The sequence below is a fragment of the Apteryx mantelli genome, chromosome 11 (assembly GCF_036417845.1).
Source record: "Apteryx mantelli isolate bAptMan1 chromosome 11, bAptMan1.hap1, whole genome shotgun sequence".
Lineage (NCBI taxonomy): Eukaryota > Metazoa > Chordata > Aves > Apterygiformes > Apterygidae > Apteryx > Apteryx mantelli.
Genome location: NC_089988.1, coordinates 22,557,078 through 22,580,603, shown reverse-complemented (window position 1 = coordinate 22,580,603; position 23,526 = coordinate 22,557,078).

The window sequence follows — 23,526 nt, the reverse complement described above, 5'->3', positions numbered from 1 at the left end:
TGACCTCACAACCACAAACAGCAGCCACGCACATAGCACTGGCCTAGCAGGCTCTGAGCCACCACTGACCTCACAACCACAAACAGCAGCCACGCACCTAGCACTGTCCTAGCAGGCACTGAGCCACCACTGACCTCACAACCACAAACAGCAGCCACGCACCTAGCACTGGCCTAGCAGGCACTGAGCCACCACTGACCTCACAACTGAAAACAGCACCCACGCACCTAGCACTGGCCTAGCAGGCACTGAGCCACAAGTGACCTCACAACCACAAACAGCACCCACGCACCTAGCACTGGCCTAGCAGGCTCTGAGCCACCACTGACCTCACAACCACAAACAGCAGCCACGCACCTAGCACTGGCCTAGCAGGCACTGAGCCACCACTGAGCTCACAGCCACAAACAGCAGCCACGCACCTAGCACTGGCCCAGCAGGCACGGAGCCACCACTAACCTCACAACCACAAACAGCACCCACGCACCTAGCACTGGCCTAGCAGGCACTGAGCCACCACTGACCTCACAACCACAAACAGCAGCCACGCACCTAGCACTGCCCTAGCAGGCACTGAGCCACCACTGACCTCACAACCACAAACAGCACCCACGCACCTAGCACTGGCCTAGCAGGCGCTGAGCCACAAGTGACCTCACAACCACAAACAGCAGCCACGCACCTAGCACTGGCCTAGCAGGCACTGAGCCACCACTGACCTCACAACCACAAACAGCAGCCACGCACCTAGCACTGGCCTAGCAGGCTCTGAGCCACCACTGACCTCACAACCACAAACAGCACCCACGCACCTAGCACTGGCCTAGCAGGCACTGAGCCACCACTGACCTCACAATTGAAAACAGCAGCCACGCACCTAGCACTGGCCTAGCAGGCACTGAGCCACCACTGACCTCACAACCACAAACAGCAGCCACGCACCTAGCACTGGCCTAGCAGGCACGGAGCCACCACTGACCTCACAACCACAAACAGCAGCCACGCACCTAGCACTGCCCTAGCAGGCACTGAGCCACCACTGACCTCACAACCACAAACAGCACCCACGCACCTAGCACTGGCCTAGCAGGCGCTGAGCCACAAGTGACCTCACAACCACAAACAGCAGCCACGCACCTAGCACTGGCCTAGCAGGCACTGAGCCACCACTGACCTCACAACCACAAACAGCAGCCACGCACCTAGCACTGGCCTAGCAGGCACTGAGCCACCACTGACCTCACAACCACAAACAGCAGCCACGCTCCTAGCACTGGCCTAGCAGGCACTGAGCCACCACTGACCTCACAACCACAAACAGCAGCCACGCACCTAGCACTGGCCTAGCAGGCACTGAGCCACCACTGACCTCACAACCACAAACAGCAGCCACGCACATAGCACTGGCCTAGCAGGCTCTGAGCCACCACTGACCTCACAACCACAAACAGCAGCCACGCACCTAGCACTGGCCTAGCAGGCACTGAGCCACCACTGACCTCACAACCACAAACAGCAGCCACGCACCTAGCACTGGCCTAGCAGGCACTGAGCCACCACTGACCTCACAACTGAAAACAGCAGCCACGCACCTAGCACCGGCCTAGCAGGCACTGAGCCACCACTGACCTCACAACCACAAACAGCACCCACGCACCTAGCACTGGCCTAGCAGGCTCTGAGCCACCACTGACCTCACAACCACAAACAGCACCCACGCACCTAGCACTGGCCTAGCAGGCACTGAGCCACCACTGAGCTCACAGCCACAAACAGCAGCCACGCACCTAGCACTGGCCCAGCAGGCACGGAGCCACCACTGACCTCACAACCACAAACAGCAGCCACGCACCTAGCACTGGCCTAGCAGGCACTGAGCCACCACTGACCTCACAACCACAAACAGCACCCACGCACCTAGCACTGGCCTAGCAGGCTCTGAGCCACCACTGACCTCACAACCACAAACAGCAGCCACGCACCTAGCACTGGCCTAGCAGGCACGGAGCCACCACTGACCTCACAACCACAAACAGCAGCCACGCACCTAGCACTGGCCTAGCAGGCACTGAGCCACCACTGACCTCACAACCACAAACAGCAGCCACGCACATAGCACTGGCCTAGCAGGCACGGAGCCACCACTGACCTCACAACCACAAACAGCACCCACGCATCTAGCACTGGCCTAGCAGGCACTGAGCCACCACTGACCTCACAGCCACCAACAGCACCCACGCACCTAGCACTGGCCTAGCAGGCACTGAGCCACCACTGACCTCACAACTGAAAACAGCACCCACGCACCTAGCACTGGCCTAGCAGGCTCTGAGCCACCACTGACCTCACAACCACAAACAGCAGCCACGCACCTAGCACTGGCCTAGCCGGCACGGAGCCACCACTGACCTCACAAGTGAAAACAGCAGCCACGCACCTAGCACTGGCCTAGCAGGCACTGAGCCACCACTGACCTCACAACCACAAACAGCACCCACGCACCTAGCACTGGCCTAGCAGGCACTGAGCCACCACTGACCTCACAACCACCAACAGCAGCCACGCACCTAGCACTGGCCTAGCAGGCTCTGAGCCACCACTGACCTCACAGCCACCAACAGCAGCCACGCACCTAGCACTGGCCTAGCAGGCACTGAGCCACCACTGACCTCACAACCACAAACAGCAGCCACGCACCTAGCACTGGCCTAGCAGGCACTGAGCCACCACTGACCTCACAACCACAAACAGCAGCCACGCACCTAGCACTGGCCTAGCAGGCTCTGAGCCACCACTGACCTCACAACCACAAACAGCAGCCACGCACCTAGCACTGGCCTAGCAGGCACTGAGCCACCACTGAGCTCACAGCCACAAACAGCAGCCACGCACCTAGCACTGGCCCAGCAGGCACGGAGCCACCACTAACCTCACAACCACAAACAGCACCCACGCACCTAGCACTGGCCTAGCAGGCACTGAGCCACCACTGACCTCACAACCACAAACAGCAGCCACGCACCTAGCACTGGCCTAGCAGGCACTGAGCCACCACTGACCTCACAACCACAAACAGCACCCACGCACCTAGCACTGGCCTAGCAGGCGCTGAGCCACAAGTGACCTCACAACCACAAACAGCAGCCACGCACCTAGCACTGGCCTAGCAGGCACTGAGCCACCACTGACCTCACAACCACAAACAGCAGCCACGCACCTAGCACTGGCCTAGCAGGCTCTGAGCCACCACTGACCTCACAACCACAAACAGCACCCACGCACCTAGCACTGGCCTAGCAGGCACTGAGCCACCACTGACCTCACAATTGAAAACAGCAGCCACGCACCTAGCACTGGCCTAGCAGGCACTGAGCCACCACTGACCTCACAACCACAAACAGCAGCCACGCACCTAGCACTGGCCTAGCAGGCACGGAGCCACCACTGACCTCACAACCACAAACAGCAGCCACGCACCTAGCACTGCCCTAGCAGGCACTGAGCCACCACTGACCTCACAACCACAAACAGCACCCACGCACCTAGCACTGGCCTAGCAGGCGCTGAGCCACAAGTGACCTCACAACCACAAACAGCAGCCACGCACCTAGCACTGGCCTAGCAGGCACTGAGCCACCACTGACCTCACAACCACAAACAGCAGCCACGCACCTAGCACTGGCCTAGCAGGCACTGAGCCACCACTGACCTCACAACCACAAACAGCAGCCACGCTCCTAGCACTGGCCTAGCAGGCACTGAGCCACCACTGACCTCACAACCACAAACAGCAGCCACGCACCTAGCACTGGCCTAGCAGGCACTGAGCCACCACTGACCTCACAACCACAAACAGCAGCCACGCACATAGCACTGGCCTAGCAGGCTCTGAGCCACCACTGACCTCACAACCACAAACAGCAGCCACGCACCTAGCACTGGCCTAGCAGGCACTGAGCCACCACTGACCTCACAACCACAAACAGCAGCCACGCACCTAGCACTGGCCTAGCAGGCACTGAGCCACCACTGACCTCACAACTGAAAACAGCACCCACGCACCTAGCACCGGCCTAGCAGGCACTGAGCCACCACTGACCTCACAACCACAAACAGCACCCACGCACCTAGCACTGGCCTAGCAGGCTCTGAGCCACCACTGACCTCACAACCACAAACAGCACCCACGCACCTAGCACTGGCCTAGCAGGCACTGAGCCACCACTGAGCTCACAGCCACAAACAGCAGCCACGCACCTAGCACTGGCCCAGCAGGCACGGAGCCACCACTGACCTCACAACCACAAACAGCAGCCACGCACCTAGCACTGGCCTAGCAGGCACTGAGCCACCACTGACCTCACAATTGAAAACAGCAGCCACGCACCTAGCACTGGCCTAGCAGGCTCTGAGCCACCACTGACCTCACAACCACAAACAGCAGCCACGCACCTAGCACTGGCCTAGCAGGCACGGAGCCACCACTGACCTCACAACCACAAACAGCAGCCACGCACCTAGCACTGGCCTAGCAGGCACTGAGCCACCACTGACCTCACAACCACAAACAGCAGCCACGCACATAGCACTGGCCTAGCAGGCACGGAGCCACCACTGACCTCACAACCACAAACAGCACCCACGCATCTAGCACTGGCCTAGCAGGCACTGAGCCACCACTGACCTCACAGCCACCAACAGCACCCACGCACCTAGCACTGGCCTAGCAGGCACTGAGCCACCACTGACCTCACAACTGAAAACAGCACCCACGCACCTAGCACTGGCCTAGCAGGCTCTGAGCCACCACTGACCTCACAATTGAAAACAGCAGCCACGCACCTAGCACTGGCCTAGCAGGCACTGAGCCACCACTGACCTCACAACCACAAACAGCAGCCACGCACCTAGCACTGGCCTAGCCGGCACGGAGCCACCACTGACCTCACAAGTGAAAACAGCAGCCACGCACCTAGCACTGGCCTAGCAGGCACTGAGCCACCACTGACCTCACAACCACAAACAGCAGCCACGCACCTAGCACTGGCCTAGCAGGCACTGAGCCACCACTGACCTCACAACCACCAACAGCAGCCACGCACCTAGCACTGGCCTAGCAGGCTCTGAGCCACCACTGACCTCACAGCCACCAACAGCAGCCACGCACCTAGCACTGGCCTAGCAGGCACTGAGCCACCACTGACCTCACAACCACAAACAGCAGCCACGCACCTAGCACTGGCCTAGCAGGCACTGAGCCACCACTGACCTCACAACCACAAACAGCAGCCACGCACCTAGCACTGGCCTAGCAGGCACTGAGCCACCACTGACCTCACAACCACAAACAGCAGCCACGCACCTAGCACTGGCCTAGCAGGCACTGATCCACCACTGACCTCACAACCACAAACAGCACCCACGCACCTAGCACTGGCCTAGCAGGCACTGAGCCACCACTGACCTCACAACCACAAACAGCACCCACGCACCTAGCACTGGCCTAGCAGGCACTGAGCCACCACGGACCTCACAACCACAAACAGCAGCCACGCACCTAGCACTGGCCTAGCAGGCACTGAGCCACCACTGACCTCACAACCACCAACAGCAGCCACGCACCTAGCACTGGCCTAGAAGGCACTGAGCCACCACTGACCTCACAACCACAAACAGCAGCCACGCACCTAGCACTGCCCTAGCAGGCACGGAGCCACCACTGACCTCACAACCACAAACAGCAGCCACGCACCTAGCACTGGCCTAGCAGGCACTGAGCCACCACTGACCTCACAACTGAAAACAGCACCCACGCACCTAGCACTGGCCTAGCAGGCTCTGAGCCACCACTGACCTCACAACCACAAACAGCACCCACGCACCTAGCACTGGCCTAGCAGGCACTGAGCCACCACTGACCTCACAACCACAAACAGCACCCACGCACCTAGCACTGGCCTAGCAGGCACTGAGCCACCACTGACCTCACAATTGAAAACAGCAGCCACGCACCTAGCACTGGCCTAGCAGGCACTGAGCCACCACTGACCTCACAGCCACCAACAGCACCCACGCACCTAGCACTGGCCTAGCAGGCACTGAGCCACCACTGACCTCACAACCACAAACAGCACCCACGCACCTAGCACTGGCCTAGCAGGCACTGAGCCACCACTGACCTCACAACCACAAACAGCAGCCTCGCACCTAGCACTGGCCTAGCAGGCTCTGAGCCACCACTGACCTAACAACCACAAACAGCAGCCACGCACCTAGCACTGGCCTAGCAGGCACTGAGACACCACTGACCTCACAACCACAAACAGCAGCCACGCACCTAGCACTGGCCTAGCAGGCAGTGAGACAAAACTGACCTCACAACCACAAACAGCACCCACGCACCTAGCACTGGCCTAGCAGGCACTGAGCCACCACTGACCTCACAACCACAAACAGCAGCCACGCACCTAGCACTGGCCTAGCAGGCACTGAGCAACAAGTGACCTCACAACCACCAACAGCACCCACGCACCTAGCACTGGCCTAGCAGGCACTGAGCCACCACTGACCTCACAATTGAAAACAGCAGCCACACACCTAGCACTGGCCTAGCAGGCACTGAGCCACCACTGACCTCACAACCACCAACAGCAGCCACGCACATAGCACTGGCCTAGCAGGCACTGAGCCACCACTGACCTCACAACCACCAACAGCAGCCTCGCACCTAGCACTGGCCTAGCAGGCTCTGAGCCACCACTGACCTAACAACCACAAACAGCAGCCACGCACCTAGCACTGGCCTAGCAGGCACTGAGCCACCACTGACCTCACAATTGAAAACAGCAGCCACACACCTAGCACTTGCCTAGCAGGCACGGAGCCACCACTGACCTCACAACCACAAACAGCAGCCACGCGCCTAGCACTGGCCTAGCAGGCACTGAGCCACCACTGACCTCACAACCACCAACAGCAGCCACGCACCTAGCACTGGCCTAGCAGGCACTGAGCCACCACTGACCTCACAACCACAAACAGCAGCCACGCACATAGCACTGGCCTAGCAGGCTCTGAGCCACCACTGACCTCACAACCACAAACAGCACCCACGCACCTAGCACTGGCCTAGCAGGCACTGAGCCACCAATGTCTCACAATGGAAAACAGCAGCCACGCACCTAGCACTGGCCTAGCAGGCACTGAGCCACAAGTGACCTCACAACCACAAACAGCACCCACGCACCTAGCACTGGCCTAGCAGGCACTGAGCCACCACTGACCTCACAATTGAAAACAGCAGCCACGCACCAAGCACTGGCCTAGCAGGCACTGAGCCACCACGGACCTCACAGCCACCAACAGCAGCCACGCACCTAGCACTGGCCTAGCAGGCACTGAGCCACCACTGACCTCACAACCACAAACAGCACCCACGCACCTAGCACTGGCCTAGCAGGCACTGAGCCACCACTGACCTCACAATTGAAAACAGCAGCCACGCACCAAGCACTGGCCTAGCAGGCACTGAGCCACCACGGACCTCACAGCCACCAACAGCAGCCACGCACCTAGCACTGGCCTAGCAGGCACTGAGCCACCACTGACCTCACAACCACAAACAGCAGCCACGCACCTAGCACTGGCCTAGCAGGCACTGAGCCACCACTGACCTCACAACCACAAACAGCAGCCACGCACCTAGCACTGGCCTAGCAGGCACTGAGCCACCACTGACCTCACAACCACAAACAGCACCCACGCACCTAGCACTGGCCTAGCAGGCACTGAGCCACCACTGACCTCACAACCACAAACAGCACCCACGCACCTAGCACTGGCCTAGCAGGCACTGAGCCACCACTGACCTCACAACTGAAAACAGCAGCCACGCACATAGCACTGGCCTAGCAGGCTCTGAGCCACCACTGACCTCACAACCACAAACAGCAGCCACGCACCTAGCACTGGCCTAGCAGGCACTGAGCCACCACTGACCTCACAGCCACCAACAGCACCCACGCACCTAGCACTGGCCTAGCAGGCACTGAGCCACCACTGACCTCACAACCACAAACAGCACCCACGCACCTAGCACTGGCCTAGCAGGCACTGAGCCACCACTGACCTCACAACCACAAACAGCAGCCTCGCACCTAGCACTGGCCTAGCAGGCTCTGAGCGACCACTGACCTAACAACCACAAACAGCAGCCACGCACCTAGCGCTGGCCTAGCAGGCACTGAGCCACCACTGACCTCACAACCACAAACAGCAGCCACGCACCTAGCACTGGCCTAGCAGGCACTGAGCAACAAGTGACCTCACAACCACCAACAGCACCCACGCACATAGCACTGGCCTAGCAGGCACTGAGCCACCACTGACCTCACAACCACAAACAGCAGCCTCGCACCTAGCACTGGCCTAGCAGGCTCTGAGCCACCACTGACCTAACAACCACAAACAGCAGCCACGCACCTAGCACTGGCCTAGCAGGCACTGAGCCACCACTGACCTCACAATTGAAAACAGCAGCCACACACCTAGCACTGGCCTAGCAGGCACTGAGCCACCACTGACCTCACTACCACAAACAGCAGCCACGCACCTAGCACTGGCCTAGCAGGCACTGAGCCACCACTGACCTCACAACCACAAACAGCACCCACGCACCTAGCACTGGCCTAGCAGGCACTGAGCCACCACTGACCTCACAACCACAAACAGCAGCCACGCACCTAGCACTGGCCTAGCAGGCACTGAGTCACAAGGGACCTCACAACCACAAACAGCACCCACGCACCTAGCACTGGCCTAGCAGGCACTGAGCCACCACTGACCTCACAACCACAAACAGCACCCACGCACCTAGCACTGGCCCAGCAGGCACTGAGCCACCACTGACCTCACAACCACAAACAGCACCCACGCACCTAGCACTGGCCTAGCAGGCACTGAGCCACCACTGACCTCACAACCACAAACAGCAGCCACGCACCTAGAACAGGCCTAGCAGGCACTGAGCCACCACTGACCTCACAACCACCAACAGCACCCACGCACCTAGCACTGGCCTAGCAGGCACTGAGCCACCACTGACCTCACAATTGAAAACAGCAGCCACACACCTAGCACTGGCCTAGCAGGCACTGAGCCACCACTGACCTCACAACCACAAACAGCACCCACGCACCTAGCACTGGCCTAGCAGGCACTGAGCCACCACTGACCTCACAACCACCAACAGCAGCCACGCTCCTAGCACTGGCCTAACAGGCACTGAGCCACCACTGACCTCACAACCACCAACAGCACCCACGCACCTAGCACTGGCCTAGCAGGCACTGAGCCACCACTGACCTCACAACCACAAACAGCAGCCACGCACATAGCACTGGCCTAGCAGGCTCTGAGCCACCACTGACCTCACAACCACAAACAGCACCCACGCACCTAGCACTGGCCTAGCAGGCACTGAGCCACCACTGACCTCACAACCACCAACAGCACCCACGCACCTAGCACTGGCCTAGCAGGCACTGAGCCACCACTGACCTCACAATTGAAAACAGCAGCCACACACCTAGCACTGGCCTAGCAGGCACTGAGCCACCACTGACCTCACTACCACAAACAGCAGCCACGCACCTAGCACTGGCCTAGCAGGCACTGAGCCACCACTGACCTCACAACCACCAACAGCAGCCACGCACCTAGCACTGGCCTAGCAGGCACTGAGCCAACACTGACCTCACAACCACCAACAGCAGCCACGCACATAGCACTGGCCTATCAGACACTGAGCCACAAGTGACCTCACAACCACAAACAGCAGCCACGCACCTAGCACTGGCCTAGCAGGCACTGAGCCACCACTGACCTCAAAACCACAAACAGCAGCCACGCACCTAGCACTGGCCTAGCAGGCACTGAGCCACCACTGCCCTCACAACCACAAACAGCACCCACGCACCTAGCACTGGCCTAGCAGGCACTGAGCCACCACTGACCTCACAACCACAAACAGCAGCCACGCACCTAGCACTGGCCTAGCAGGCACTGAGCCACCACTGACCTCACAACCACAAACAGCACCCACGCACCTAGCACTGGCCTAGCAGGCACTGAGCCACAAGGGACCTCACAATTGAAAACAGCACCCACGCACCTAGCACTGCCCTAGCAGGCACTGAGCCACCACTGACCTCACAACCACAAACAGCAGCCACGCACCTAGCACTGGCCTAGCAGGCACTGAGCCACCACTGACCTCACAACCACAAACAGCACCCACGCACCTAGCACTGGCCCAGCAGGCACTGAGCCACAAGTGACCTCACAACCACAAACAGCACCCACGCACCTAGCACTGGCCTAGCAGGCACTGAGCCACCACTGACCTCACAACCACCAACAGCAGCCACGCACCTAGCACTGGCCTAGCAGGCTCTGAGCCACCACTGACCTCACAGCCACCAACAGCAGCCACGCACCTAGCACTGGCCTAGCAGGCACTGAGCCACCACTGACCTCACAACCACAAACAGCAGCCACGCACCTAGCACTGGCCTAGCAGGCTCTGAGCCACCACTGACCTCACAACCACAAACAGCAGCCACGCACCTAGCACTGGCCTAGCAGGCACTGAGCCACCACTGACCTCACAACCACAAACAGCAGCCACGCACCTAGCACTGGCCTAGCCGGCACGGAGCCACCACTGACCTCACAACCACAAACAGCAGCCACGCACCTAGCACTGGCCTAGCAGGCACTGAGCCACCACTGACCTCACAATTGAAAACAGCAGCCACGCACCTAGCACTGGCCTAGCAGGCTCTGAGCCACCACTGACCTCACAACCACAAACAGCACCCACACACCTAGCACTGGCCTAGCAGGCACTGAGCCAACACTGACCTCACAACCACAAACAGCAGCCACGCACCTAGCACTGCCCTAGCAGGCACTGAGCCACCACTGACCTCACAACCACAAACAGCAGCCACGCACCTAGCACTGGCCTAGCAGGCACTGAGCCACCACTGACCTCACAATTGAAAACAGCAGCCACGCACCTAGCACTGGCCTAGCAGGCACTGAGCCACCACTGACCTCACAACCACAAACAGCAGCCACGCACCTAGCACTGGCCTAGCAGGCACTGAGCCACCACTGACCTCACAACCACAAACAGCACCCACGCACCTAGCACTGGCCTAGCAGGCACTGAGCCACCACTGACCTCACAACCACAAACAGCACCCACGCACCTAGCACTGGCCTAGCAGGCACTGAGCCACCACGGACCTCACAACCACAAACAGCAGCCACGCACCTAGCACTGGCCTAGCAGGCACTGAGCCACCACTGACCTCACAACCACAAACAGCACCCACACACCTAGCACTGGCCTAGCAGGCACTGAGCCACAAGTGACCTCACAACCACAAACAGCAGCCACGCACCTAGCACTGGCCTATCAGACACTGAGCAACAAGTGACCTCACAACCACAAACAGCAGCCACGCACATAGCACTGGCCTAGCAGGCACTGAGCCACAAGTGACCTCACAATTGAAAACAGTAGCCACACACCTAGCACTGGCCTAGCAGGCACTGAGCCACCACTGACCTCACAATTGAAAACAGCAGCCACACACCTAGCACTGGCCTAGCAGGCTCTGAGCCACCACTGACCTCACAACCACAAACAGCAGCCACGCACCTAGCACTGGCCTAGCAGGCACTGAGCCACCACTGACCTCACAACCACAAACAGCAGCCACGCACCTAGCACTGGCCTAGCAGGCACTGAGCCACCACTGACCTCACAACCACAAACAGCACCCACGCACCTAGCACTGGCCTAGAAGGCACTGAGCCACCACTGACCTCACAACCATAAACAGCACCCATGCACCTAGCACTGGCCTAGCAGGCACTGAGCCACCACTGACCTCACAAACACAAACAGCACCCACGCACATAGCACTGGCCTAGCAGGCTCTGAGCCACCACTGACCTCACAACCACAAACAGCACCCACGCACCTAGCACTGGCCTAGCAGGCACTGAGCCACCACTGACCTCACAATTGAAAACAGCAGCCACGCACCTAGCACTGGCCTAGCAGGCACTGAGCCACCACTGACCTCACAACCACAAACAGCAGCCACGCACCTAGCACTGGCCTAGCAGGCACTGAGCCACCACTGACCTCACAACCACAAACAGCAGCCTCGCACCTAGCACTGGCCTAGCAGGCTCTGAGCCACCACTGACCTAACAACCACAAACAGCAGCCACGCACCTAGCACTGGCCTAGCAGGCACTGAGCCACCACTGACCTCACAATTGAAAACAGCAGCCACACACCTAGCACTGGCCTAGCAGGCACTGAGCCACCACTGACCTCACAACCACAAACAGCAGCCACGCACCTAGCACTGGCCTAGCAGGCACTGAGCCACCACTGACCTCACAACCACAAACAGCACCCACGCACCTAGCACTGGCCTAGCAGGCACTGAGCCACCACGGACCTCACAACCACAAACAGCAGCCACGCACCTAGCACTGGCCTAGCAGGCACTGAGCCACCACTGACCTCACAACCACAAACAGCACCCACACACCTAGCACTGGCCTAGCAGGCACTGAGCCACAAGTGACCTCACAACCACAAACAGCAGCCACGCACCTAGCACTGGCCTATCAGACACTGAGCAACAAGTGACCTCACAACCACAAACAGCACCCACGCACATAGCACTGGCCTAGCAGGCACTGAGCCACAAGTGACCTCACAATTGAAAACAGTAGCCACACACCTAGCACTGGCCTAGCAGGCACTGAGCCACCACTGACCTCACAATTGAAAACAGCAGCCACACACCTAGCACTGGCCTAGCAGGCTCTGAGCCACCACTGACCTCACAACCACAAACAGCAGCCACGCACCTAGCACTGGCCTAGCAGGCACTGAGCCACCACTGACCTCACAACCACAAACAGCAGCCACGCACCTAGCACTGGCCTAGCAGGCACTGAGCCACCACTGACCTCACAACCACAAACAGCACCCACGCACCTAGCACTGGCCTAGAAGGCACTGAGCCACCACTGACCTCACAACCATAAACAGCACCCATGCACCTAGCAGTGGCCTAGCAGGCACTGAGCCACCACTGACCTCACAAACACAAACAGCACCCACGCACATAGCACTGGCCTAGCAGGCTCTGAACCACCACTGACCTCACAACCACAAACAGCACCCACGCACCTAGCACTGGCCTAGCAGGCACTGAGCCACCACTGACCTCACAATTGAAAACAGCAGCCACGCACCTAGCACTGGCCTAGCAGGCACTGAGCCACCACTGACCTCACAACCACCAACAGCAGCCACGCACCTAGCACTGGCCTAGCAGGCACTGAGCCACCACTGACCTCACAACCACAAACAGCAGCCTCGCACCTAGCACTGGCCTAGCAGGCTCTGAGCCACCACTGACCTAACAACCACAAACAGCAGCCACGCACCTAGCACTGGCCTAGCAGGCACTGAGCCACCACTGACCTCACAATTGAAAACAGCAGCCACACACCTAGCACTGGCCTAGCAGGCACTGAGCCACCACTGACCTCACAACCACAAACAGCAGCCACGCACCTAGCACTGGCCTAGCAGGCACTGAGCCACCACTGACCTCACAACCACAAACAGCACCCACGTACCTAGCACTGGCCTAGCAGGCACTGAGCCACCACTGACCTCACAATACAAAACAGCAGCCACGCACCTAGCACTGGCCTAGCAGGCACTGAGCCACAAGTGACCTCACAGTTGAAAACAGCAGCCACGCACCTAGCACTGGCCTAGCAGGCACTGAGCCACCACTGACCTAACAACCACAAACAGCACCCACGCACCTAGCACTGGCCTAGCAGGCACTGAGCCACCACTGACCTCACAACCACAAACAGCACCCACGCACCTAGCACTGGCCTAGCAGGCACTGAGCCACCACGGACCTCACAACCACAAACAGCAGCCACGCACCTAGCACTGGCCTAGCAGGCACTGAGCCACCACTGACCTCACAACCACCAACAGCAGCCACGCACCTAGCACTGGCCTAGAAGGCACTGAGCCACCACTGACCTCACAACTGAAAACAGCACCCACGCACCTAGCACTGCCCTAGCAGGCACTGAGCCACCACTGACCTCACAACCACAAACAGCAGCCACGCACCTAGCACTGGCCTAGCAGGCACTGAGCCACCACTGACCTCACAACTGAAAACAGCACCCACGCACCTAGCACTGGCCTAGCAGGCTCTGAGCCACCACTGACCTCACAACCACAAACAGCAGCCACGCACCTAGCACTGGCCTAGCAGGCACTGAGCCACCACTGACCTCACAACCACAAACAGCACCCAGGCACCTAGCACTGGCCTAGCAGGCACTGAGCCACCACTGACCTCACAATTGAAAACAGCAGCCACGCACATAGCACTGGCCTAGCAGGCACTGAGCCACCACTGACCTCACAACCACAAACAGCAGCCACGCACCTAGCACTGGCCTAGCAGGCACGGAGCCACCACTGACCTCACAACCACAAACAGCAGCCACCACCTAGCACTGGCCTAGCAGGCTCTGAGCCACCACTGACCTCACAACCACAAACAGCAGCCACGCACCTAGCACTGGCCTAGCAGGCACTGAGCCACCACTGACCTCACAACCACAAACAGCAGCCACGCACCTAGCACTGGCCTAGCCGGCACGGAGCCACCACTGACCTCACAACCACAAACAGCAGCCACGCACCTAGCACTGGCCTAGCAGGCACTGAGCCACCACTGACCTCACAATTGAAAACAGCAGCCACGCACCTAGCACTGGCCTAGCAGGCTCTGAGCCACCACTGACCTCACAACCACAAACGGCAGCCACGCACCTAGCACTGGCCTAGCAGGCACTGAGCCACCACTGACCTCACAACCACAAACAGCAGCCACGCACCTAGCACTGGCCTAGCAGGCACTGAGCCACCACTGACCTCACAACCACAAACAGCAGCCACGCACCTAGCACTGGCCTAGCAGGCACTGAGCCACCACTGACCTCACAACCACAAACAGCACCCACACACCTAGCACTGGCCTAGCAGGCACTGAGCCACAAGTGACCTCACAACCACAAACAGCAGCCACGCACCTAGCACTGGCCTATCAGACACTGAGCAACAAGTGACCTCACAACCACAAACAGCACCCACGCACATAGCACTGGCCTAGCAGGCACTGAGCCACCACTGACCTCACAATTGAAAACAGCAGCCACGCACCTAGCACTGGCCTAGCAGGCACTGAGCCACCACTGACCTCACAACCACAAACAGCAGCCACGCACCTAGCACTGGCCTAGCAGGCACTGAGCCACCACTGACCTCACAATTGAAAACAGCAGCCACGCACCTAGCACTGGCCTAGCAGGCACTGAGCCACAAGTGACCTCACAACCACAAACAGCACCCACGCACCTAGCACTGGCCTAGCAGGCACTGAGCCACCACTGACCTCACAACCACCAACAGCAGCCACGCACCTAGCACTGGCCTAGCAGGCTCTGAGCCACCACTGACCTCACAGCCACCAACAGCAGCCACGCACCTAGCACTGGCCTAGCAGGCACTGAGCCACCACTGACCTCACAACCACAAACAGCAGCCACGCACCTAGCACTGGCCTAGCAGGCTCTGAGCCACCACTGACCTCACAACCACAAACAGCAGCCACGCACCTAGCACTGGCCTAGCAGGCACTGAGCCACCACTGACCTCACAACCACAAACAGCAGCCACGCACCTAGCACTGGCCTAGCCGGCACGGAGCCACCACTGACCTCACAACCACAAACAGCAGCCACGCACCTAGCACTGGCCTAGCAGGCACTGAGCCACCACTGACCTCACAATTGAAAACAGCAGCCACGCACCTAGCACTGGCCTAGCAGGCTCTGAGCCACCACTGACCTCACAACCACAAACAGCACCCACACACCTAGCACTGGCCTAGCAGGCACTGAGCCAACACTGACCTCACAACCACAAACAGCAGCCACGCACCTAGCACTGCCCTAGCAGGCACTGAGCCACCACTGACCTCACAACCACAAACAGCAGCCACGCACCTAGCACTGGCCTAGCAGGCACTGAGCCACCACTGACCTCACAATTGAAAACAGCAGCCACGCACCTAGCACTGGCCTAGCAGGCACTGAGCCACCACTGACCTCACAACCACAAACAGCAGCCACGCACCTAGCACTGGCCTAGCAGGCACTGAGCCACCACTGACCTCACAACCACAAACAGCACCCACGCACCTAGCACTGGCCTAGCAGGCACTGAGCCACCACTGACCTCACAACCACAAACAGCACCCACGCACCTAGCACTGGCCTAGCAGGCACTGAGCCACCACGGACCTCACAACCACAAACAGCAGCCACGCACCTAGCACTGGCCTAGCAGGCACTGAGCCACCACTGACCTCACAACCACAAACAGCACCCACACACCTAGCACTGGCCTAGCAGGCACTGAGCCACAAGTGACCTCACAACCACAAACAGCAGCCACGCACCTAGCACTGGCCTATCAGACACTGAGCAACAAGTGACCTCACAACCACAAACAGCACCCACGCACATAGCACTGGCCTAGCAGGCACTGAGCCACAAGTGACCTCACAATTGAAAACAGTAGCCACACACCTAGCACTGGCCTAGCAGGCACTGAGCCACCACTGACCTCACAATTGAAAACAGCAGCCACACACCTAGCACTGGCCTAGCAGGCTCTGAGCCACCACTGACCTCACAACCACAAACAGCAGCCACGCACCTAGCACTGGCCTAGCAGGCACGGAGCCACCACTGACCTCACAACCACAAACAGCAGCCACGCACCTAGCACTGGCCTAGCAGGCACTGAGCCACCACTGACCTCACAACCACAAACAGCACCCACGCACCTAGCACTGGCCTAGAAGGCACTGAGCCACCACTGACCTCACAACCATAAACAGCACCCATGCACCTAGCACTGGCCTAGCAGGCACTGAGCCACCACTGACCTCACAAACACAAACAGCACCCACGCACATAGCACTGGCCTAGCAGGCTCTGAGCCACCACTGACCTCACAACCACAAACAGCACCCACGCACCTAGCACTGGCCTAGCAGGCACTGAGCCACCACTGACCTCACAATTGAAAACAGCAGCCACGCACCTAGCACTGGCCTAGCAGGCACTGAGCCACCACTGACCTCACAACCACCAACAGCAGCCACGCACCTAGCACTGGCCTAGCAGGCACTGAGCCACCACTGACCTCACAACCACAAACAGCAGCCTCGCACCTAGCACTGGCCTAGCAGGCTCTGAGCCACCACTGACCTAACAACCACAAACAGCAGCCACGCACCTAGCACTGGCCTAGCAGGCACTGAGCCACCACTGACCTCACAATTGAAAACAGCAGCCACACACCTAGCACTGGCCTAGCAGGCACTGAGCCACCACTGACCTCACAACCACAAACAGCAGCCACGCACCTAGCACTGGCCTAGCAGGCACTGAGCCACCACTGACCTCACAACCACAAACAGCACCCACGTACCTAGCACTGGCCTAGCAGGCACTGAGCCACCACTGACCTCACAATACAAAACAGCAGCCACGCACCTAGCACTGGCCTAGCAGGCACTGAGCCACAAGTGACCTCACAGTTGAAAACAGCAGCCACGCACCTAGCACTGGCCTAGCAGGCACTGAGCCACCACTGACCTAACAACCACAAACAGCACCCACGCACCTAGCACTGGCCTAGCAGGCACTGAGCCACCACTGACCTCACAACCACAAACAGCACCCACGCACCTAGCACTGGCCTAGCAGGCACTGAGCCACCACGGACCTCACAACCACAAACAGCAGCCACGCACCTAGCACTGGCCTAGCAGGCACTGAGCCACCACTGACCTCACAACCACCAACAGCAGCCACGCACCTAGCACTGGCCTAGAAGGCACTGAGCCACCACTGACCTCACAACTGAAAACAGCACCCACGCACCTAGCACTGCCCTAGCAGGCACTGAGCCACCACTGACCTCACAACCACAAACAGCAGCCACGCACCTAGCACTGGCCTAGCAGGCACTGAGCCACCACTGACCTCACAACCACAAACAGCACCCACGCACCTAGCACTGGCCTAGCAGGCTCTGAGCCACCACTGACCTCACAACCACAAACAGCAGCCACGCACCTAGCACTGGCCTAGCAGGCACTGAGCCACCACTGACCTCACAACCACAAACAGCACCCAGGCACCTAGCACTGGCCTAGCAGGCACTGAGCCACCACTGACCTCACAATTGAAAACAGCAGCCACGCACATAGCACTGGCCTAGCAGGCACTGAGCCACCACTGACCTCACAACCACCAACAGCAGCCACGCACCTAGCACTGGCCTAGCAGGCACGGAGCCACCACTGACCTCACAACCACAAACAGCAGCCACCACCTAGCACTGGCCTAGCAGGCTCTGAGCCACCACTGACCTCACAACCACAAACAGCAGCCACGCACCTAGCACTGGCCTAGCAGGCACTGAGCCACCACTGACCTCACAACCACAAACAGCAGCCACGCACCTAGCACTGGCCTAGCCGGCACGGAGCCACCACTGACCTCACAACCACAAACAGCAGCCACGCACCTAGCACTGGCCTAGCAGGCACTGAGCCACCACTGACCTCACAATTGAAAACAGCAGCCACGCACCTAGCACTGGCCTAGCAGGCTCTGAGCCACCACTGACCTCACAACCACAAACAGCAGCCACGCACCTAGCACTGGCCTAGCAGGCACTGAGCCACCACTGACCTCACAACCACAAACAGCAGCCACGCACCTAGCACTGGCCTAGCAGGCACTGAGCCACCACTGACCTCACAACCACAAACAGCAGCCACGCACCTAGCACTGGCCTAGCAGGCACTGAGCCACCACTGACCTCACAACCACAAACAGCACCCACACACCTAGCACTGGCCTAGCAGGCACTGAGCCACAAGTGACCTCACAACCACAAACAGCAGCCACGCACCTAGCACTGGCCTATCAGACACTGAGCAACAAGTGACCTCACAACCACAAACAGCACCCACGCACATAGCACTGGCCTAGCAGGCACTGAGCCACCACTGACCTCACAATTGAAAACAGCAGCCACGCACCTAGCACTGGCCTAGCAGGCACTGAGCCACCACTGACCTCACAACCACAAACAGCAGCCACGCACCTAGCACTGGCCTAGCAGGCACTGAGCCACCACTGACCTCACAATTGAAAACAGCAGCCACGCACCTAGCACTGGCCTAGCAGGCACTGAGCCACCACTGACCTCACAACCACAAACAGCACCCACGCACCTAGCACTGGCCTAGCAGGCACTGAGCCACCACTGACCTCACAACCACAAACAGCAGCCTCGCACCTAGCACTGGCCTAGCAGGCTCTGAGGCACCACTGACCTCACAACCACAAACAGCAGCCACGCACCTAGCACTGGCCTAGCAGGCACTGAGCCACCACTGACCTCACAACCACCAACAGCAGCCACGCACCTAGCACTGGCCTAGCAGGCACTGAGCCAACACTGACCTCACAACCACCAACAGCAGCCACGCACATAGCACTGGCCTATCAGACACTGAGCCACAAGTGACCTCACAACCACAAACAGCAGCCACGCACCTAGCACTGGCCTAGCAGGCACTGAGCCACCACTGACCTCACAACCACAAACAGCACCCACGCACATAGCACTGGCCTATCAGACACTGAGCTACAAGTGACCTCACAACCACAAACAGCAGCCACGCACCTAGCACTGGCCTAGCAGGCACTGAGCCACCACTGACCTCACAACCACAAACAGCACCCACGCACCTAGCACTGGCCTATCAGACACTGAGCCACAAGTGACCTCACAATTGAAAACAGCACCCACGCACCTAGCACTGGCCTAGCAGGCACTGAGCCACCACTGACCTCACAACCACAAACAGCAGCCACGCACCTAGCACTGGCCTAGCAGGCACTGAGCCACCACGGACCTCACAATTGAAAACAGCAGCCACACACCTAGCACTGGCCTAGCAGGCACTGAGCCACCACTGACCTCACAACCACAAACAGCAGCCACGCACCTAGCACTGGCCTAGCAGGCACTGAGCCACCACTGACCTCACAACCACAAACAGCACCCACGCACCTAGCACTGGCCTAGCAGGCACTGAGCCACCACTGACCTCACAATTGAAAACAGCACCCACGCACCTAGCACTGGCCTAGCAGGCACTGAGCCACCACTGACCTCACAACCACAAACAGCACCCACGCACCTAGCACTGGCCTAGCAGGCACTGAGCCACCACTGACCTCACAACCACAAACAGCAGCCACGCACCTAGCACTGGCCTAGCAGGCACTGAGCCACCACTGACCTCACAACCACCAACAGCAGCCACGCACCTAGCACTGGCCTAGCAGGCACTGAGCCACCACTGACCTCACAACTGAAAACAGCACCCACGCACCTAGCACTGGCCTAGCAGGCTCTGAGCCACCACTGACCTCACAACCACAAACAGCAGCCACGCACCTAGCACTGGCCTAGCAGGCACTGAGCCACCACTGACCTCACAATTGAAAACAGCAGCCACGCACCTAGCACTGGCCTAGCAGGCACTGAGCCACCACTGACCTCACAGCCACCAACAGCACCCACGCACCTAGCACTGGCCTAGCAGGCACTGAGCCACCACTGACCTCACAACCACAAACAGCACCCACGCACCTAGCACTGGCCTAGCAGGCACTGAGCCACCACTGACCTCACAACCACAAACAGCATCCTCGCACCTAGCACTGGCCTAGCAGGCACTGAGCCACCACTGACCTAACAACCACAAACAGCAGCCACGCACCTAGCACTGGCCTAGCAGGCACTGAGCCACCACTGACCTCACAACCACAAACAGCAGCCACGCACCTAGCACTGGCCTAGCAGGCAGTGAGACAAAACTGACCTCACAATTGAAAACAGCAGCCACGCACCTAGCACTGGCCTAGCAGGCACGGAGCCACCACTGACCTCACAACCACAAACAGCAGCCACGCACCTAGCACTGGCCTAGCAGGCACTGAGCAACAAGTGACCTCACAACCACCAACAGCACCCACGCACATAGCACTGGCCTAGCAGGCACTGAGCCACCACTGACCTCACAATTGAAAACAGCAGCCACACACCTAGCACTGGCCTAGCAGGCACTGAGCCACCACTGACCTCACAACCACAAACAGCAGCCACGCACATAGCACTGGCCTAGCAGGCACTGAGCCACCACTGACCTAACAACCACAAACAGCACCCACGCACCTAGCACTGGCCTAGCAGGCACTGAGCCACCACTGACCTCACAACCACAAACAGCACCCACGCACATAGCACTGGCCTATCAGACACTGAGCTACAAGTGACCTCACAACCACAAACAGCAGCCACGCTCCTAGCACTGGCCTAACAGGCACTGAGCCACCACTGACCTCACAACCACCAACAGCACCCACGCACCTACCAATGGCCTAGCAGGCACTGAGCCACCACTGACCTCACAACCACAAACAGCAGCCACGCACATAGCACTGGCCTAGCAGGCTCTGAGCCACCACTGACCTCACAACCACAAACAGCACCCACGCACCTAGCACTGGCCTAGAAGGCACTGAGCCACCACTGACCTCACAACCACAAACAGCACCCACGCACCTAGCACTGGTCTAGCAGGCACTGAGCCACCACTGACCTCACAGCCACCAACAGCAGCCACGCACCTAGCACTGGCCTAGCAGGCACTGAGCCACCACTGACCTCACAACCACAAACAGCACCCACGCACCTAGCACTGGCCTAGCAGGCACTGAGCCACCACTGACCTCACAACTGAAAACAGCAGCCTCGCACCTAGCACTGGCCTAGCAGGCTCTGAGCCACCACTGACCTCACAATTGAAAACAGCAGCCACACGCCTAGCACTGGCCTAGCAGGCACTGAGCCACCACTGACCTCACTACCACAAACAGCAGCCACGCACCTAGCACTGGCCTAGCAGGCACTGAGCCACCACTGACCTCACAACCACAAACAGCAGCCTCGCACCTAGCACTGGCCTAGCAGGCTCTGAGCCACCACTGACCTCACAATTGAAAACAGCAGCCACACACCTAGCACTGGCCTAGCAGGCACTGAGCCACCACTGACCTCACTACCACAAACAGCAGCCACGCACCTAGCACTGGCCTAGCAGGCACTGAGCCACCACTGACCTCACAACCACCAACAGCAGCCACGCACCTAGCACTGGCCTAGCAGGCACTGAGCCACAAGTGACCTCACAACCACAAACAGCAGCCACGCACCTAGCACTGGCCTAGCAGGCACTGAGCCACCACTGACCTCACAACCACAAACAGCAGCCACGCACCTAGCACTGGCCTAGCAGGCACTGAGCCACCACTGACCTCACAACCACAAACAGCACCCACGCACATAGCACTGGCCTATCAGACACTGAGCTACAAGTGACCTCACAACCACAAACAGCAGCCACGCACCTAGCACTGGCCTAGCAGGCACTGAGCCACCACTGACCTCACAACCACAAACAGCAGCCACACACCTAGCACTGGCCTAGCAGGCACTGAGCCACCACTGACCTCACAACCACAAACAGCAGCCACGCACATAGCACTGGCCTAGCAGGCACTGAGCCACCACGGACCTCACAACCACAAACAGCAGCCACGCACCTAGCACTGGCCTAGCAGGCACTGAGCCACCACTGACCTCACAACCACAAACAGCACCCACGCACCTAGCACTGGCCTAGCAGGCACTGAGCCACCACTGACCTCACAACCACAAACAGCAGCCACGCACCTAGCACTGGCCTAGCAGGCACTGAGCCACCACTGACCTCACAACCACAAACAGCAGCCACGCACCTAGCACTGGCCTAGCAGGCTCTGAGCCACCACTGACCTCACAGCCACCAACAGCAGCCACGCACCTAGCACTGGCCTAGCAGGCACTGAGGCAAAAGTGACCTCACAACCACAAACAGCAGCCACGCACCTAGCACTGGCCTAGCAGGCACTGAGCCACCACTGACCTCACAACTGAAAACAGCAGCCACGCACCTAGCACTGGCCTAGCAGGCTCTGAGCCACCACTGACCTCACAACCACAAACAGCAGCCACGCCCCTAGCACTGGCCTAGCAGGCACTGAGCCACCACTGACCTCACAACTGAAAACAGCACCCACGCACCTAGCACTGGCCTAGCAGGCACTGAGCCACCA